The sequence below is a fragment of the Lissotriton helveticus genome, chromosome 2_2 (genome assembly GCF_964261635.1).
Source record: "Lissotriton helveticus chromosome 2_2, aLisHel1.1, whole genome shotgun sequence".
Classification (NCBI taxonomy): Eukaryota; Metazoa; Chordata; class Amphibia; order Caudata; family Salamandridae; genus Lissotriton; species Lissotriton helveticus.
The window spans coordinates 90,874,024-90,895,447 of NC_136060.1; the positions used below are offsets into that span (position 1 = coordinate 90,874,024).

The 21,424-nt window shown below is 44.6% G+C and overlaps 1 protein-coding gene across 4 annotated transcripts in view; it reads right to left on the minus strand.

Moving 5' to 3' along the window:
- TUSC3 (tumor suppressor candidate 3) overlaps window positions 1-21,424 on the minus strand; it is a 1,466,371-nt gene that overhangs the window by 686,214 nt on the left and 758,733 nt on the right. The window lies entirely within an intron of this gene.

The window sequence follows — 21,424 nt, forward strand, 5'->3', positions numbered from 1 at the left end:
AATGATAGATGGTATCATGAATATTGATGTTTCCTGATGGAAACGTAGTGACAAGGAGGGAATGTGGAAAAGTAAATTCTGCCATGTTCTGTGTCCCTACGTGTCATCCATCATATGTTATGTGTGCATGATTAAATATGCATATGTATTCCCTATGTTCGATTCAAGACACAATTATAGTTGTGTCCACCTCTAGTATGCCAGTTTCCAGTTCTCGTGAATACTACGAATATCAGGTCTATGTAAAGCTACGTTGCCACGTTTCTCAGTGTGCACGTTATTCCATTATAAAGTCCCCGTTTCTAGGCCTCAAAAGGGCCTGGACACCAGATTCAGCTCCTGTCTCCTGAAACCTCGCTGAGGAGCGATACAGCCCCCACCTGTATCCTCGACCCTTCACTTACTTCCTGCCTCGCAGTGCCCGGTTCAGCCTGGCTCTGCCTCTGAGTCTGCCAAGAAAATGTTATGATTCCAGTTATCAGTTCAGTCCTCCTTCTCTGCATTCCTAAGCTACTGAACTGCATCAATAGTTTCCGTCATTGTCTAGCCTTCACGTCTCCACGTTAGAGAAATACTGCATTTAATGGTCATTTAATATTCTTCATCACGCACTACATGTAGAATAATGCATGGTCCAGTCTTAGAATCAAGTTAGCCTTTCCCCTCCTAACTTTTAGTTTATATCAACATGTTCTCTAAACATCAGATACTAGATACTGCTTAGGTACATGTCGCCCTGACTCTCCAGACTTCAGTCTCTGCTCCTAGCACAGAGTTCATAGCCCCCAGCTTCTCCTAGTGATACGTCATTGCCAGTTTGCGCGCACCACCAGGTTAGAGGTCCCGGCTCCTCAGGTAGCCCCCTCCATGGTTTCCGCCCTATTCATGACATATTCTGTTACGTTTGCATCACATGTCTATGTATACGCCCTGTTACACCCACTTTCACCCTTATCTTTCGCGACTGCTACGCGTCACGCCTATTGCTCCACCCACTGCTCCGCCTATCATATGTACTGTAATGCAACTGTTTTACTATATATGCTTGTGTATTGTTATTAAATGCGAGCGCGCTCATCCCAGATCCAGCCCCGGCAGCTGCTGGGCCCTGCCATCCTATTCCTATGCAGGTTGTCCTGTTCCTGTCCTTTATGCTGTAATAAACCTGCGAAACTCCTACTACCTCGAATCTTGACTCTTATTTATTGAGCTATCTGTTATTCATTTATACATTCAAAAATAGGGTATTATTTATTTATTTACCACAGGTCCATTGAATGACCACCTGGGTGGCCACAGGGACACAACAAATTTAGAGAGGTCTTATTACTAAAGTGGTGTGGATGAAATGTGGCTGAGTTATTACTGAAAGAATAGTCCCACCTTCGTTAGTCAATGTGCAAAGAACATATTCAATAGTTTGATACAACAATTTGTTAAGACAGTGTTTTCTTGGCTTGGAATTTGACCATTATTTCCACCAATCTTGTAGAGGCTACACAATAATCTAAGATTTTATGATGTTAAGGAAAGAACAGGATATTTTTGTTGTCTCCTACATTGCTTATACTAGCATTTATTCCACGCTAAAATAACCAATGAAAATATCAAACAAATTCAGATTAACAAACACCCAGTCAAGGATTCGTCTTGGGTCAGTGACAAGTTGGTTCACTTATTTGACCCAAACACTTCAAATAACCATGTGCTTAACTGCATTCAGACATTTTCACATACCTTTAGAAAGATTGACAAATACAATATTTAAACCATAATTTTAACTTTAACATGTACTAAATAGGACATGACTTATAATCACTTAGCGTCACAAGCACAGGAAATAAAGTATGTAGACTTCTATTTCTCAAGATCTACAAAGAATACTGTGAAAACTTATGGGGAATTCTCTTCACTGTCCTGGTGAAGTAGCTGGGACCCCAAACTTGATACCATCATAGTACACTTTTTTTTTTTTTTACAAATTTACATCCTTATCTGTCTCTTTGCCTAAATTATTTTTTAAAACTCTGAATTTTCAATTAACAACATATACATAAAAAGGTGGAATAACTAGGAGTTTGGCTGTCATACTTCAATCTACAATCAAGGGTAACAGGATGGTCTAGTCTTAATTTTGGATTGATCACAATGTGTGTGCCCTTAAACAGGCTTTGGTGGGGTTTTATTAAAACTGCACTACGTACTTCGACAATGTAAAATGGAATTTGTAATTGTTGCTCCTTTTCCATAGGAGTAAATTGGATATATATTCAGCATGATGTTTTGGGGAGGATTGGAGGTGGCCACATTGGCTATTAATAAAGACGCAAGCTCATGTAATATACTGGCTACGCTCTTGGTTAAACTGAAAGGAGAGCTGTCACATTGCATTTGGCCCAGTCTACCAAACAGCTTATTGCTATAGTATATTTGCAATTGTTATACCCTTGAGCAGGGTTCTCCAAGGTTTATCCTGGAGAGCCGGATCCATGCCAGATTTTTAAAATAACTACATTGATCTAAATAGGCATATGCTATACATCTGGCATGGATCAGGACCAACTTTGGAGATACATGCCCTTGAAGGACCTATTCTCAAATGACAATTTGGACCTCTGTGATCAACTGAAAATTATTTTAGGTACAAAATCCATATGATATGCATTTCCTCTTAGTGGAAACAAATTGATTAGGAATTGAGCACATTTTTGAATTTTAATGAAAGTTGATTCCTTTATTCAAGCAACAGTGCCAGCTTATGTGGAAGGAATATTTCTCAACAGTAAAAGAAGTAAATTAAGGAAATTAGGTTTTTCATTCTTAACAAAGTGTTATACGCTTCCTTCATGAGGTAATGTGTCTTTATCTGTTATGTGTGGGTCATGTCATAAAACGGTATCTTTTTCACACTGACTTTATGAATGCCTCCCCACTCAACTTCCAGGTTACCAAATATATTTACTGGGCACCATTCCAGCATACGTATCAGTGATACTCAAATTATGGTACGGGGGCCGACTGTGGCCCTTCAGACCATTATATGTATAAGTTCCCCGCCGATGAACAGCAGCACTTGGCTCCTGTTTACTTGACTGAGCACTAACATTCAGAAAGATATTTTAAAAAGTAGTCAAGCATTTAACTATAGGTTAACAAAAGTGAAGGAAAAGAAGCAAAAATAGTTGTACTTCACATCTTAACTTTAGCAAGACATGCATTTCTAAAGACATTGTGTAAAAATATGATAAAGTCTTGTCGAAATTAAAAACAAAAGTGTATTTCATTAACATGCAGGAGCGTTTTGCTCAGATTATATCTGTGCAATGAGAAGTATTTTTATTTTAAATGACAGTTTTTAAATATGAATTTAGAAACATCCGTGTCTCTCCACACCCTGATAATAATGCCAATAGTCAACTCAGTTATCATGTGCATCACTCTGGGTGGCATGAGATGCTATTCTTAATGGACACTGTATTTATTAAATCAAAAACCAAGCAGAAGGTTTTGTACAGCTCACATCCTGAAAGTCTATTTGAAAGTGATCTCATATGTGATAAAGAAGAGAAAGGAGGCAAAGAAAAATAAAACAATTTCCTAGAAATACACATTTTGGTCAAGTAGGGAAACCAGGACTGATTCCGGGTATTATGATTCACCATTGTGTAATTCAGCCTCTAGACGGGTATCCATTTCTCTCTCATTTCTTTGTCTTTAATTCTTGCCGCATTAGGTAGGAGCACTGTTGGCATTCAGAAGCCACAGGAAGGTTCGGCTTGTTTTGTGCAAGAGTATCTAAGAGAACCTTGAGCTAAGCCACAGCAATGCACCTGGCTTGTGCTTAGCTCGTGGATTCAGTGGCTCACCTACCTCTATACCATAATGGCAATTAAGGGGACAAAGGCATAGGAAGGGTACAATTTGAATATCACAAAACAATTTGATGAAGCAGGAGTAAAAGCACCACATTGCTTCTCACTACTCCATATTTTAGTGAGAGGACTATAAGACTGGGTATTCTCTCTCACTCATAGACAAAAACCAATGATTGTTGGATTAAGTCCTTTTTTCGTATCACATACTACTAGTGTTTAGTTAAAGTTTTTCCTATCACTTTTTTTTTAAAGTAGCATAGAAATGGGTGGAGAAAGTGATTGCACAAGAAAGCACAATTTGTCACAAGGAGTGGCTGAAAATAATTTTTAAAAAATGCCCTTTGGTTCCATAGTTTCCATCTGGCTCATCACACAACAACTGTGAGTGGCTTTGATGGTGAGACTCGAGGACATTTTTTACCTAAGAAAGGCTTCTGAGTTGTAGAATCTTCCCAGACTTTAAATACAGAGTTCAAAATCACATATTTTGAGAAAGTAGGAGCCCCTGGATGAAACGTAAAATCTCCTAGTAGCATTGTTAAAACGCTCCTACAGACCGATATATATCGGTGGAGGTTGCTTACTTGTGTTGGCACACCTGAACGAACGGCACTCATTAAGTAGGGGTCTTTGTTGAGTATTTTTTATAGCTTAACTGAGGCCGTTTTTAAGCACATCTAAGGTTTACAAAAAAGAGTCAAAAGTTATGATGAGATTGTGAGACCTAAGATTCTGTTTCATTCCAGTTCAATAATCAAGTTACTTTCTGTTAGACCTGTCTGACTTTTTGCGTAGTCCCTCCAATTTATTATTTATTTTGTCCCCTTTTTGCCCCTCATACCCTTATTAATTTTTGTGTCCACTAGCTTTTTCTAGGTGTTGGTCAAGGGGATAGGTGTTCTTTCACCCTCATAGTGTTTCACCTCAGGCCTAGAGGCCTTTTTTGTGATAGGAATATAGTTGGAGTCACAAAATGGTGGCTACCAACTGTCCTAACTGCCAACCCTGGAACCTGTCCCATAGAGTAGAATAGGGCGTTCCAGAACCTTCTGGTCCCTTCTGGACTCCTGAGGGTCAGCCTATAAAAGGCGGAATGCTGGACAGCCATTTTGTCTTGCCAGAGAGAGTCAGCTGGAGGACAGGCTGTAGCAGAAGTTGGGGGGAAGGCTAGTCAGAGGGTTGATCTCCTGGACTGGGATGCTGCCCTAATGAACCCACCTCTTCATCCCCACTGGGTTACTTGTCTTGTCCCCGCTGTTTAGGGTTACTGGAGACCCTGGGCGCCTGACCAATCCCTAGACTGGAAGAATGGGGATGTGAAAAGGAGAAGGAGACTGCAGCACTGTGGAGTGCAGTCCTCTGCCAGTGAAAAGACTTTAGTGAGACTGTGCTGAGAGGGTCTCAAACGGAGAGGGGTTAATCTTTGTGGTACCCCCTCACTCCGCACTTTAATTGCATTTTGCCCGATTGCTGGAGACTCCCCCTCTGGTGCCAAACCCCACAGTGTCCCTCTTCCTACCAGTTGTGACGTGTGCTGAGGGAGCGGAGGCGGAGAGACGACGAACCGTTCCGCTCCTGAATTGGTAGCGTGACGAGCGGTGCCGATTTGGAGCGGTGGGTGCAAGTCCTGAGGTGAGGAGTGGACCGGGAGGAGCCCTTGTGGATGTCCTAGCGGGCGGAGTAGAAAGGAAGCGCCGACCGAGAAGCGCGGCCTCCGTTGGTGAGACACTCCCTCTTCGCGCATGCCCGGTTGAGCGCTCGGCTCGGTGGGGCGGAGCCGGTCGAGAGGAGTAGTGTTTCCCCGATCAGAGCGAGGGAGAAGTGAGAGGAAACGCCGGGAATCCTACGGCGGCTGTGGCGAGTGGTAACTTCTCTCCCCTGCTCGAGCACTACATGGAGAAGCTGGCGTGAGCGGGAGGGGAGAGTTGTGGAGCCCAATCGCGCCTTGGGGAATACTGCGGTAATTGCCTTCTCCGTTCGAGCGCCACACAGAGGAGTTTGCTCGAGTGGGGTGGGGAGAGCTGAGGGGCCCTAGAGGCTGGTTAATCTTGCCAGCGCCTGGCTCCTTTGTCCTGCCGAGTAATTTCCCCCACCCTCTGGCGTATCAAGACTTCAACTGACAGTTTTTCCACAAGTAAGGAGGTAATCTAAAGGGGGAAAGTGGCGCTGGAGCCCCTATAGAAATAACTTAGACACTGGTCGTTTTCCCTCCCCTGTGTTATACAAGGTGGGGAGTAGCTTGAGGAAACCAACTGCAAAGGGAGTGCTGAAGGTGCCTGCTGTCTAAGTAGAGGCATAAGTTCCTCATAGAGGCTGCTGGTGTCTATGTAAAATTCTGGTATATTTAATAATAATAATAATAATAATATAAAAGCTTGTAGAGCGCTCAGTAACGCCATCACGGCGTGTCCCCGCGCTAAAGCCATCAGTGAGCAGCATGACATGAGGTCCTTAGCTCTAAGCCGTGTATAGATGAGTTTTAAGTAGGGATCTGAACCGTGATTCACTGTTCTCCAGTCTCAGTACAAGGGGAAGTTTATTCCATTGTTGAGCTGCATGTAGCGCAAAGGAACGCCCGCCTAATCTGGCCTTCCTTATCCTGGGGACTATCAGCAGTCCGGCACCCTCCGAACGGAGAGTCCTGGTCGGTTCATAGCGATTGACTAAATCCTTCAGGTAATCGGGCGACCTGTCCCAGACAATTCGGTGACAGAAGAGGAGGCACTTAAACAGCACACGTTTCTTCACAGGCAACCAATGAAGCGCATCCAGTGCCTTTTGCGAGTTGGCTCTCCTAGGTCTTCTTAGCACCAGCCTGGCGGCGGAGTTTTGTATAACCTGAAGGCGGCCTAGGCTCCCCTCGGTTGCCCCTAGGAACAGTATGTTTCCATAGTCCAACCGCGAGGTCACCAGTGCCTGAGTTAGTGTCTTTCTGGCCGCTATGGGTAGGAGGTCTAGGGTTTTATTTAGGGTCTTTAGGACTCCGAAACATTTGCCTACCAACCGCCTTATGTGGCCCTCGTATGAGAGAGAGGGATTCATCCAGATTCCTAAATTCTTGGCCTCCTCACAGGGTGTGGGAACAGGACCCAGGCACGCCGGCCACCACTCAGCTGACCAGTTTTCACTTTTCCCCCCCACCACCAACACCTCTGTTTTAGAGCCATTGAGTTTTAGACAATGGGAATCCATCCACTCAGCCAATGCCTGCATGCAGGATTTAAAGTTGGCTGGAGTGTTAGAGGTGTTCTGCGATAGGGAGATCAGCAGCTGGGTGTCGTCGGCGTACGATACCAATTCCACCCCAAATGATTGTACCACCTTCGCCAGGGAGGCCATATAAAGATTAAAAAGAGTGGGGCTCAATGCTGAGCCCTGAGGCACTCCCTGATCTAGTGGCATCTCCACTGACCGACATGTCCCTTGCTGTACCTGGAAACATCTTTCCGTGAGGAACGACTGCAACCAGCGCAGCGCAGGACCAACGACCCCGGCTTCGTTCAGACACCGCAGCAGAATGGAATGTGCTACGGTGTCAAAAGCCGCACTTAGGTCGAGCATGATCAGGGCCATAGTTTGGCCTACATCTGCCCCAGCTCTTAAAGTCTCAGTGGCTCTCAGGAGCGCCGTCTCCGTGGAATAGCCTACCCTGAAACCTGACTGAGAGGGATGAAGTAAATTCCACCTCTCAAGATGTTCCGTCAGCTGGGTATTGACCACCTTCTCCGCCACCTTCGCCACGTATGGCAACAAGGAAATGGGTCTGAGATTTTCCAGCACCTCCATGCTTACCTCTCAGTGACTGTGTACCTGAAGGGGGGTTGGAGGTGCTGTGGGAGACAAGTTTAGAGCACTTCATAGTAGTCAGATGTAATCAATCCCGGAGTCTAATGTAATGTACTATTAATGCTGATTAATGAGATAAGTTGATAATTTTGAAAGTATTATTAATTAATTCCATGACCACTGTATGTACTGAGTTGTGACCTCCAAAGGTATAAAAGCAGGGTATATTATTTTTTTTATAAACAGACCCGTATTTTTCCAACATTGGTGTAGTGTCCTTTTTGTGTGTTATTGCGTTGATTTACTGCTGGGTGGTTTGCAACCTTCACACATGTGCCTCTAGTGAGTGTGTCTTACCCTAGGCCAGGCTACCCTAGGTGACCTGACATCTCAGGTTCCAACACTTTCTTTGTTCATTTGACTTGGTGAGCAGACGGATAGCGACTCCAAAACAGCATTACATAGTACTGTCAAATCTATGACTCTTTTAGAAACTAGGGGCTTAATTTAGAGGGCAGTATGGATTGAAACTCAAAATAACTTCATGATTCACTGTTCACATCATGACACACTTTGAATTCTTTTCATCCACCTTACACTCCCCTAACCCCTTCCCTGCTGGCATTAATAATACAGCCCTCAGCCCGCACCACAGACCATACTTTTTGGCCCCTGGGAAAATGTTTGCTAGTACCCATGACATGTATAAACTGAATAGTGCCTTAACAGTTTGCATGTGCAACCAGACTGTTCATATTGAGATGTACCAATGACCACAATGCGTAATGGTGAAACTCAATGGAACACTATCTTTGATCAGCTTCCAATTCAAACACAGGTATTCACCACATATAGGAGTGCAATTTTTCTCAAGTTGTCACCACCAAGCGACATTCTAAATAACTGTAATAAAAATGCTAAAATTGCACTTGCTCGGTACAAAAATATGAAAACCCTACTTTTATCCCTGTAAGCACTAATTGGGCTCATATAAACACAATCAGTTGAAGTGCAATACTTGTTTTGTAATATCAGGGCTCCATGATGCAGCCATGCTTTATTTTATTTATGGTTGTTACAAACAATGGAAACGTGTTAAGCAGCAGAAGGGACATGAGAAGAGATACCCAGAGACGTGCCTCTACTGAATAACCCAACTGCTGCTGTGGATTTTCCTGAGACCGTCTCCTGAAAGAGATCCTGATATCTGCCACATACTTCAATTAATTTATTGACCAGCAAAAACAGTGCTGACAATCCATATTAAACTCTTGTTGCTGTGTTAATATTACAGCAGGTTCAGTTCTCAAGAAACTACCATTCAGCTGTAACTGTGGTAGTCTCAGATATGAGCTATGATGATTTCTGCCGTTTTCCCATAGCTATGTTAAACAAAGCGAAGGGGAATACCTATTTGAAAAACACACAAGATGTCTTTCCATTCATCAGAGAAGAAGGTTTCAGTCTACTAACGCCTCTAACAGAAAAACTATTTTAAATTGCAATTGCTGAGTCGAAAATTAGAACAGAAAAAAACAAAATAAACTGAAAGAAGCAACTTTTTATGAATTTGGAAGTGGTGGCAGAGAGTAACGAAGTTCAACTTATCTGCCCAGATTGTTTTCTGAACGTGCATGAAACTATCATCATCCAACATAGTGGGACCGAAGACTAATTTGCCATAACGATTTAGGAAATGGATGGTTGCTTGTTAGCTTCCACGGGTGTACAAACACCAACACAAAATACTTATTTATAAATTAATGACATCATCCAATAAGTAAACAATGCGGCTGGCGTAGGTTCTCAGGATTAGTTCCCTGTTGACATTCATGAAAGTCAGAAAAAGTAATTACAATGCCCTCCTTGATCGCACACAAGCCATTGTACATAAGGAGCTGCCAGAAGTCACGGTCATGATGTCCTAAAAAATCTACAGGTGCATTATTGTAGGAAGCTGGGAACTACTTCCACTTTAAGGCAGCACAATATAGCCACGCACATGGAACTATCAACGAAAACCAATGGGGGGACTCACCTGATGAGGCAACACATAAACTATCTACCGTTGTCATGATGAACATAAAGCGAGCAGAGTAAGGACGTGGTGGCAGGAAATGGTGGGCCTGCTTTTCTCAGCTAAGAAGGGCGTGCATATATGATTAATATATGCAACGTAACATGCCTTAATACTTGCAAGTTTATTAAGCACAAATGTGTACATGTTTCAAGACACATGTAGTCAATGATGCAATCATGTTTTCAAACAGTATGTTTTATATGTATACTGACTTCCTGTGAGTCATACTCTATCATAAATTGTAAATTAGAACTGAAATAAGGAGTCTGTGTTGTTGTTTATGCCCTGTTAGATCTGAGGGTCTCTAGTTGGCAGAGGTAGGTACCACTGTCCAAATAGGGACCCTTGCTTCTAGTCAGGAGAAGGAGATAACTCTCTGAGATAACCCATGCTCGCCCTCTAGGTAGCTTGGCCTGAGCAGTCTAGGCTAATCAGAGGCAATGCGTAAAGTATTTGTACCAACACTCACAGTAACACAGTGAAAACACCACAAACTGATTCCACAACAGTTTAGAAAAATAAAGGTATTTAATCTAAAACTACACAAGACCGAAACGATAAAAATCCAACATACACAGTTCAAATATGGTTTCAAAAAGAGTTCTTAAGGTTGCGTTAAAATTCTTCAAGTTGCGGTAAAATAAACCACAGATGCGTGAAAAGTTCACAGTTGCGTCACGTTTACTCACAGTACCTTTAGTTGCAACAAAGTTCCAAAAGCAGAAGCTGGTGCGGTGGAAAACAAGCGATGCGTTGCTCCTGAGACCCTGGGGAGGCGATGCGACAGCCCCGCTGCAGCAGCGGGCGTGTTGCGACGAGTCCGGTCTGTATGGGGAGGAAGGATACTTGTATGGATTCCGGTGCGTAGGTTCCGTAGGAAGTCTGTTCTCGCAAAGACACGATGCGACGATCTCGTAGGTGCTGCGACGATCTCCGGGGCGACGATGCGCGGTCCAGCGGCGATCCTTTCTCTCGCAGCTCCTCGATGCGATGATTCTGCAACGACACTCGCAGCGACGTGATGCGGTCCGCAAGCAAGCGGTGCGGCGTTCTCACCCAGCGACGACAGGCTCTGTGGAAGGCAGGCACAGCCCTATTCAGCCCAGGTGCGAACGCCTCCCACCACTCCAGTTACAACTGCAGTCATTCAGCCTAGTGCTGACTCATCCATCCTGCTGGGGAACTCCCCAGCCCCTGTCACTCACAAATCAGACAGTCAATACACAAACAGGCCCAGGCACACAGAAGGGTCAGACAAGAGAACAGCCACTTTCTAAAAGTGCTGTTCTCAAACACAGGATTTAAAAACAACCTTTCCTAAAAGATGTGTTATTAAATTCTGAGTTCAGGGATACTAGATACGTATGTCCTATCTTGTTTCTATGCGAAGAAATGCTGTTAACCACTGTAGCCAGCATCCCCCATGTTAACCTATGGAGCAAGATAGCCTTACAATAGTGAAAAACGAAAATGGCTGTAATTCACTACCAGAACATGTTACCTGCACTAGTACATGCTCTACCTCTTACATACACTGCACCCTGCCCAGGGGGGTACCTTGGGCCTTCCATAGGGGTGACTGATGTGCACAAAAAGGGAAGGGTTAGGCCTGGTCAGTGGGGACACTGACCAGGAGGACATGGCAGTTCTAAACTGCACACAGGCACTGCAGTGTCAGGCCTGAGACATCATTTTAGGGCTACTCATGTGGGTGGCACAATCAGTGCTGCAGGCCCACTAGTAGCATTTGTCATCACCAGCCCTGGCACACCCAGTGCACTTTACTAGGGACTTCATGGTGATACAAATATGCCAATCATGTATATCCAATCATGATAACAATTTAAACAGAGAGCATATGCACTTTAGCACTGATCAGCAGTGGTAAAGTGCGCAGAGTCCTATTGCCAACAGCCACGGGTCAGGAAAAATAAGGGAGGAAGAAGCAAAAAGTTTGAGGATGACCCTGCCAGAAGGGCCAGTTCCAACATGCCCATTGTAGGAAAATGCCCCTTTTGCGTTGCCACCCTCACATTGTGCTACATTTTATTGCTGGCTATTGGATTGCACACTTTGATACTGCTTTGTAATGCCCAGTAAACATTCAATGACCTGCAAAATAGCCCAAATTGGTTATAATACTAATTGGTATATTTAACTTACCTATAAGTCCCTGGTGTATGGTACAATGTGTACCCAGGGCCTGTTAGTCAAATGTCACTAGTGGACTACAGCTATAAATGTGTCATCAATCAATCAATCAATCAGGTCATTTATAGAGCGCACTACTCACCCGTAGGGTCTCAAGGCGCTGGGAGGGGGGGGGGGGGGGGGTACCGCTACTGCTCGAACAGCCAGGTCTTGAGCTTCTTCCTGAAGGAGAGGTGGTCCTGGGTCAGGCGCAGGTTGGTCGGGAGTGAGTTCCAGGTCTTGGCGGCCAGGTAGGAGAAGGACCTTCCTCCTGTTGTCGCTCTTCGGATGCGGGGGACGGCGGCGAGGGCGTGGTTGGTTGATCTGAGGAGGCGCTTGGGAGTGTAGAAGTTGATCCGGTTGTTGAGGTAGCTCGGGCCTTGGTCGTGTAGGGCTTTGTGTGCGTGGGTGAGGAGACGGAAGGTGATTCTCTTGTTGACCGGGAGCCAGTGCAGATCTCTCAGGTGTCCGGAGATGTGGCTGCGTCGGGGGATGTCGAGGATGAGTCTGGCCGAGGCGTTCTGGATCCGCTGGAGTCTCTTCTGGAGCTTGGCGGTGGTTCCGGCGTAGAGGGCGTTGCCGTAGTCCAGTCGGCTGGTGACGAGGGCCTGGGTGACCGTCTGCCTCGTCTCGGTGGGGATCCATCGGAAGATCTTGCGTAGCATGCGCAGGATGTTGAAGCAAGATGAGGAGACGGCGTTGACTTGTCTGGTCATGGAGAGGGAGGAGTCCAGGATGAAGCCCAGGTTGCGTGCGTGGTCCGTCGGTTTGGGTGCGGTGCCCAGGGCGGGGGGCCACCAGGAGTCGTCCCATGCGGAGGGCGAGGAGCCCAGGATGAGGACCTCCGTCTTGTCCGAGTTCAGTTTCAGGCGGCTGGTCGTCATCCATTCGGCTACATCTCTCATCCCTTCGTGCAGGTTGGCTCTGGCGGTGGCGGGGTCGTTGGTCAGGGAGAGGATCAGCTGGGTGTCGTCGGCGTAGGAGATTATGTTGAGGTTGTGTTGGCGTGCGATGGCCGCGAGGGGGCTCATGTAGACGTTGAAGAGGGTGGGGCTCAGTGAGGATCCTTGAGGGACGCCGCAGATGACTTTGGTGGCCTCTGACTTGTACGGTGGTAGGCGGACTCTCTGTGTTCTTCCGTCGAGGAAGGAGGTGATCCATTCCAGTGCCTTGTCCTGGATTCCGATGTTGCCGAGGCGCTGTACTAGGGTGCGGTGGCAGACAGTGTCGAAAGCCGCGGAGAGGTCCAGGAGGATGAGGGCCGCTGTTTCTCCGTTGTCCATCAGAGTTCGAAGGTCATCGGTGGCAGCGATGAGGGCGGTCTCGGTGCTGTGGTTCGCTCGGAAGCCTGACTGTGAGGGGTCGAGGGATCCGTTCGTCTCGAGGAAGGCGGCCAGCTGTTTGTTGACGGTCTTCTCGATGACTTTGGCCGGGAACGGGAGGAGCGAGATGGGACGGTAGTTCTTGAGGTCGGTGGGGTCTGCTGTGGGTTTCTTGAGAAGAGCGCTGAGTTCGGCGTGTTTCCAGCTCTCAGGGAAGGTGGCGGTGTCGAAGGAGGTGTTGATGATGTCCCGCAGGTGGGGTGCGATGACCGCGTCGGCCTTGTTGAAGACGTGGTGAGGGCAGGGGTCAGTCGGAGATCCGGAGTGGATGGAGTTCATGGTGCGGATGGTGTCTTCGGTGCTGATCGGGGTCCAGGTGCGGAGGGTCGTGGTGGGTGGCGTTGTTGCGGTTGTGGCTTGCGTTGGTTGGTTGTTGAAGCTGTTGTGAATGTCCGTGATCTTGTTGTGGAAGTAGGCCGCGAGGGAGTTGCAGAGGTCTTGCGACGGGGTGATGTCATTGTTTCCGGCGTTGGGGTTGGAGAGCTCTTTCACGATGTTGAAGAGTTCCTTGCAGTTGTGTGCGTTGTTGTCCAGCCGGTCCTTGTATGTATTTTTCTTGGTGGCGCGGATCAGTTGGTGGTGTTTCCGGGTGGCGAGCTTGAGGGTGGTCATGTTGTCCGTGGTTGGTTCCCTTCTCCAGACTTTCTCGAGGACTCGACAGTTCTTCTTGGAGCTCTTGAGTTCGTCGGTGAACCATGGTGTTTTTCATGTCATCAGTAGAGTGCCGGGGCAAAACATGACTGCATGCCTGCTACCAGTAACCTGGCTGCACAAATTTAAACTGCAACGTCAACAGAGGTGAGAGACACCAGTTGGTCTATGGATACAGGGAAAAAGTGGACTTAAACGGTACTTGGGGATATATGGAAACATATAATTATGGATCTTATTGGAACAATTTTGACCTGAAGTTTTCTTCAGAACAAAACGCATTGGCTGTATCGAAGGTGTTTTCAAGTAAATCTACACTAAAGAAGAGCAAGAAAATCAACTATTGTTGTAATTGCATGAGACTTTTTGGACTACTAACAGAGTGCTAACTGGGCAATTATTTTTAAACTGCAAAGTCAACCTCTCAAAATAAACTATTTTGATAGATTTCAACCCTCCCGTTACATATTAATAGGTCACCACTTAGCCTATAATGCCCACGAGGCAGGGTGCACAGTATTTAAAAGCAGGACATGTAAATGTTTAATGTTAAACATGTCTTTACAGTGAAAAGACCTAAAAAGCTAATTTTACTGTATCAGGGTTAGCTGTTCCGAAATTGGAAGATAATAGCAAAATAAATAATGTTACCTCCGCGTAAGAACATGATAAAAAGCTACTTCTAGACTTTTAAAAATATTTATTACATATCTAATCCAGCGGTAAGGTCTGATGTGTAACTGCTATTTTATAAAGGTACTACTCCTAGGAACCTTTTTCCTATTAGTTGTGTATAGGGCAGGAGTCACCCAAACCACAAGCTAGTGCCAGACATATATGTCGCACCCCTGGGCAGCCTCTTCAGAACCCTACTGGACCTGTGGAAGACACGAGGATTGCACCTGCTGTTGTGACCTGTGAAGAGAGCCCTACGAGCAGGACTTTCTCCCACTTTTAACCAGGACAAGTAAGTAGACTGCAAGGGCAAGGGTAAGTTGGATGACCTCCTATTAATCTTCAGGGACAAAAAAGTTACAAACAGCCCACTTTCCTGGAAGAGCCCGGCTGAACAGTTCCAACTGAGTCTATCTTGGACCCTGATCGTGGCTTCTGCTGAAGTAAGTCCTGACCCCCAAGTGCTATTTCTCAGGTCCTGCAACCCTTGGGTTGTGTCAGAGTATACTCCTCCTGCCTAACCCTAAAACCTGGAGCCTAGAAATGTTTTCAAGACTTTAAGAAGACCTCGACAAACCTGTCAAGTCAATCTGACAAAAGTGCATTGTTGCTGAGCCAAAGATTCAGGCTGCTGAGGCTCTGTGCTTTTCCACAGCAGCAGAGAAGGTATCCAGTCTCATGGAACCCTGTTCAGGTGCAATTTTCAACTTTGCCCTGCTGAAGGAATCCGAGCTAAAAAAAAGTGACTTAGTCTAAAGGTAGAAATCTTTGCCCAGCGAAGACACTAAAGTTATCTGGCTTGCGAGGTACTGTCCTTGGGAGCAAGTAATACATTTCTCCTGCTTGAAACTTTAGAGCCAAAATTCAACAGCATCACCGGGACTTCCTCTGATGACGATTCAGCCTGGTGGAACCCATCTTGGTCACAGCCTGCGGCCTTGCCCCACTGAGGATTGTTCACTTCCAATTCAGAGACTAAGGGCCTGATTTAGAACTGGGTGGACAGCTCGTTGTCCCACCAGGACGACTGAGTTAATTACTCCATCGCCTGGTGGAGGTGATTGACATCGCTGTTATGGAGCCCTGCTCCATAAACATTTTTTTTAAATTTGAAAATGAAAATCCCAAAGCGGGATTTTCTTTTTCAAAACACAATCAAAAATTGTTCCCCATAGTGAGGGGAGCATTTCGAGATTTTCAGTGCCCAATATCAGGGAGTTTCTGTCGGTGAAGTGCAGTAAAATAGTGAAAACTAACTTCTAATTCCATCTATCTAAATGAGGTATGCAGAATTAGAGGTCTGCCTCCAATGACCCTTACTCTGCAGGTCCCCCTGATGGGTTTAATCACAGCAGAGACGGAATGGTCTCTGCTGTGATTAAATCTATGGTTCACCTGCATCTAAGTTAGGCAGGTGGATCATTATCTTAGCGGCATAGATATCTAGAACGCCAAGATTGAAATCAGCTCCTAATTGAGAACGTAACTCTTCTGATCCGGTAGGACCTGGTCTCTGTATCCTATCAGGGCTTCATTGCAGTTGGGCTTAACTCACACCTAAATCCCAGTCAAGTGCAACCAGATAGCAGTTGGCACTGAACATTTTTTGGACATATTTTCATTAAAAGCTTTAAAAATTCCTACCTTCAGTTACCCTTATTAATTTTGTTGAGGTTTTGGTGTCATTTTGGTCATTAAAATGAATTCTATTTCCATAAAGTGAAGTGGGATTATTATTGTGTTATTAGTTGTGTTACTTCTAAATGCTTTACACATTTTAGACTGACTTCTCTGTGCCATTGCTACCAAGGGTTGAGTTCAGGATTAAATTACCAAAAACTATATTAGCACTAAATTGAATAGTGACATTGTTACTTGTGGTGGACTACCTTCCATCTAAACTAATAGTCTTCTTTCTCACAACACATAAAAACAGCGATGGCATGTTGTTTACCTGCAACATACCTATTCAATTCCAACTTCTAACTTTGTCTTTCACTTGTATACTGCTCCCCTGAATAAGTTCTGGTAAGTATATATCTTTTTTTTAGTATGATGCACTTTAAGTTAAAATGCCCTTTTTCAACAACTGTAGTCTAATCTAGGCCTACCTCTTCAAAAACAGCAGGTAAACTTGTTGAAGTGCTGTCACTGCCAGGAGGAGACGGTGTAAGTATTTGCAGTTTCTGTTTGCATATGGTGCCAATTTTGGATATTGGTGCTGTGACCCGAGGTAATCCATTTCCTACGTCAGTGGATATACACAACATGGAAACATGGAGTTCCTCTGTCTATCAAGTGAGCAGGATAGTGTCTTCACCCAAGTATGTCACAGACAAAGAGCAGTTTTGCGTTGGTTCTGTGATTGATATGAGCATCTAACAATTGTCTGATGATATTTCAGCCAGATGCCCGACTCCCCACCTTCTTTAACCCGACAATAAGCTCATAAGCCACTAACACTGCCCTAACTTGTAGCGTGTGTTTTAACGCAGGGCGCTCAGTAAACCACAGACCAGATTCTCATTGATTATATGTATTACACGTGGTGACAGATTTGTAATGTCGGCTCAGGTGGCTAATAGACCACTACTTGGTTAAGTAGACTGCTTTCACAACGAGGGACCTGCTATCTGTTCACTAACCAGATTAAATACCAATCATCCTTGCCCTCATATAACTTTTTGTGATACGTATTCAGCACGGCCACACACAAGTAGTTAGGAGACACATTCACTACGGCCGGATGATAATTACCAATGTACAAACACCATGCCTTAGCGAGATGCACACCGAGCTGATGTATCTGTTGTACACCACGTAACCTTTTAACCTTTTTCTCTTCAATACACATTCTCTGATCTTGTGCAAGAGATGACAACGATGAGCTAACCCATTTTTAATAAACACAGAGGGGAGCTAGACTTTTACATGCCTGTAGCTACATTCTCATGGTTTAAACTATCCCTCCATATACAGCCATACTTTATGGAAGCGTCGACTTGTTGTGAAGACCGCTGGCTACTGATGGTTCCTGGGAATCAGACACATTAGGTAAGCCCTAGGATTCAACCACCATCCTTATTGCTGCATCTACCCACATGGGCATGTTACCCACAGAGGTTTAAGCTTCATATTGGTTTTAATGGTTTTAAATCACACGCCTGTCACACACTGTAGAACTACAATTGAACTAGCGTATCTCGAATAATGTCCGTAGTCACTGAGATGTTTTGCCTCAAAGATATTTTGCCTCACTGATGTACTGTTTGTGATATGCCCTTATGTCTCCTCTTTAGGTGGACCCAGCGCAAAACAGGTACATAGACATAGGAAGCACACGTTCCTTATGTTATTTTAGGAGTTACACTGGATACTTATGTAGATCCCCACTTAGTGTAGACAGATTTTTGTATAAACAACAATCCTTTCTTTCCAAAGGTCCTGAAGAATCGGGAGTTACTACACCGCAACACGAGAAACATGTCGACCATCACGAGCACATACTAGCTTAGTCTCTTGTAGGAAACACTGAATTCCAGGGAGCACCAGCTAGTTTTTTTATTTTAACTAGAGCAGGAGACCCCCAGAATAAACTTGATACTGGTACTCCCTGCTTTATTTTAACTCACTCACACGTCTACACTTTTTTGGCCCCATACCCGCACTTCACATTACGGCTTTTGAAAAGAAGATCTCCGGTAAAGTGCCCGTCTTTGAGGTGAGCCTGTTGGGTATTGCACCGCCGACCCAACAAGGAGCAGCCCAGATGATGAAGCATGACACCTGAAAGGGTGTGTGAGGGCATTACATCCAACAAAATGGATACCCAACTGTAGGACTTATTGAGAACAACAGTTCTTGGGCACGAGGTTGACACGGTCATTGATTTTCTCACTTAAGGAACAGCTCAGCTCTTTTTGTATTCAATACTTTACATGGGCACACGCCGTAGCTGGACCTACCACTCCTATGACTGGGAATTGCCCTTCTTCCTCGCTCCCCCCTTTTTTGATAAGACATTTAACAATTGTGGCTGTAATTGTTATCAAAGACATGTTATCCAGATTGAATTCCTTGATGTTATAAATTCTTGAAAAGTTGTACACACCATGAAGATTTTGAGTTGTCTTAATCATGCTTAATCAGGCTTCTTTCTCATTTGTTTCAACAGTTCATCAATAATGCTCTCAATCCTTGGACACCCTGCATTTGGCCAATGGAAATGGGGTAAACCTCCTCAGCCAAGGGCTTATGGGGGGTCCTGGATTGCAAGATGAAGACTGCAAGATTGGAGATCAACACATTGACTGCTAAATGCATAGGCGTATTGAGAATCATGAGGAAACTTTCCCAACTACTCTCCTCCAAAGCATTATGGTTGCTAATAACAGCAACTATTCTGTCTCACCATGATCACTCCAACTATATATAGCTTGGCCTCCCATCCTTTCTCTTTCATAAACTTGAGGTCATCAAAAAATGATGCTTTGAGGATGATTCCTCAAGTACTAGGCACTCTCATGCCACCACTGCACTTTAAAATACTTCACTGGCTCCCTGTCACAAAAAGAATCCAGTTTAAGGTATAAGGTCACTTGGAGGTAGATGTTTTTCTGCCCTTGCCCCCTCTTTGTAAAATTCCCTACCACTGAAAGTTCCCAATCATCAAGCTATCTAAGATTCAGAAAATGTCTGAATGCATGGCTATTCCGACATGCTTTTTCATGATGTGCTGCTCTCCCCTGCTCTCTGTCTCTCTAAGTGCCATGAAACCCATAGCTGTAGGAACGCTACATAAATTCTCATAACATATAATCACAAACATAACCATAAACATGAACATAATATATAGCATAACAGTTTGGTGTCACTTAGCATGTGTCAAGGATGTATGTAAGACTAATTGCAAGACCACTGTTAGTGCCATTCTTTGTTGTAGAGAGAGATAGAGCCACAGTCTACTCTGTCTCCACCGCTAATAACTCATGCCTGGTATGTATCAATTGATGGCAGTGCAAAACAGTAAGGGGTGCAGGCGTGTATTTATGTCTTGCTATGAGCTGTATATGCCATCTTGTGTGTGTTGTCAGTATATTTATGAAGGTAGTTATAATAATTTGAAGTGTGACTTACCATCATGTTTTTATTTGTGTATTGCCACAAGCATTATGTGCATGGCAGTACAGTGTCAGGTTCAAGTCTTATTTCCACGTGAGTTTCAAGTGGAATGACTGTTAATGTTTGTGTAGGTCCATCTTGTGCTCATTCTGCATACTCTCAAAGATATTTATTTGACGTACTTTTACATCACACAAGCATTTTTTGATTTATTCTGCAGCACTTTATGCAAATCTGGAAAGTTAACTACTAAGCTCTTGAGTTTCCAGCCACACATTTAACTGTGTTGCAGATTTTCCAACATTGTAAATTTGGAGTTATAGGTGGAGAAGAAGAAACAGCAATATCAAAAATGCAGTAACCTCTCAACTTATAGGTTTATAGGCATACACAAACATTTTGCATATAGCTTCTTCACCTGGAAATTCAATCAATCAATCAGGATGTATAAAGCACTGGTTTTGCTAACTGCCAGAAGGTGATGAATGTATTCGAACAGTCAGGGCTTAAGTCCTTTCCTGAATTCCCAGGCGATGAGGTGGTCCTGATGTGCAGGGGAAGGTTGTTTGAAGCTTTGGGCCCCAGGTGTGAGAAGAAGCTGCCCCCGCTGTTGCTTCAGCGAATCTAGGGTGGGGTATCTGCAAGAAAGATGGAGGCAGATCATAGGAGTCTGGTTGGATGGTGGAAGGTCATGTGTTTTTTTATGTATGCTGTTCCTTGGTTTTGCAGGGCTTTGTATGTGTGGGTCAGCATCTTGAACTGGCATCTCTTCTGGATTAGGAGCCAGTGTAGCTTTTTGAGGTGCAGTGTGATGTGGATCTGTCTGGAGAGGTTGAGGATGAGTCTTGCTGCTGAGTTCTGCATTATCTAAAGTCTCTTTAGGAGGCATGCAGTGATTCCTACATAGTGTGTTCCCATAGTCCAGCCTGCTTTTGACGAGGGCCTACATGGCGGTCCTTCTGGTGTCGAATGGGAGCAATCTGAAGATCTTGCAAAGCATGAGTAGCATGTGGAAGCAGGTGGATGAGACTGCATTTACCTCTTTCTTTATAGATGGCTTGCTGTCCAGAATGATCCTGAGGTTTCAGGCGTGGTCTGTTAGGGCAGGGTTGGGCCGAGTTCAGCAGGCCTCCCTGCGTCATTTCATGGTGAGGCTTCCATCTTGTCTGAGTTGAGTTTGAAATAATGGTCCTTCATCCAGCCAGCGACGTTCATCATGCATCTGTGGAAGTAGGCTCTGGTGGTGGAGGGGTCTTCTGACTGAGAGGATATACATTTACTCTAATGACCGGATGAAGAATGTGCTTTCTAGGCTAGGATGATGAAAGGAATGACTGTTATGTTTTGGAGATAGGGAGAAAAAGCTAATCCATAAATACTATTTGCCCGACTGAGAAAAAGATATATGTTGAATTCAAGGGAGGACATTATTAACGCATGCATGCAAGTTTTACAGATAATAGAAAACCCATCAGGGCATATTTTGTGGAGATGGAGTACTTCCAGAACTCTAGGACAATCTGTGCTTTTCAGGAGTTCTCTTGGCATTCTGCATAAATGCTCCCCAAGTTGGAAATGTACTCCAAACAAGTGAAACATTTTATAATACAACTTCGAAAAGATACTTATTTTTCTTATAATGTACATCCGAAACCCAAAATAAC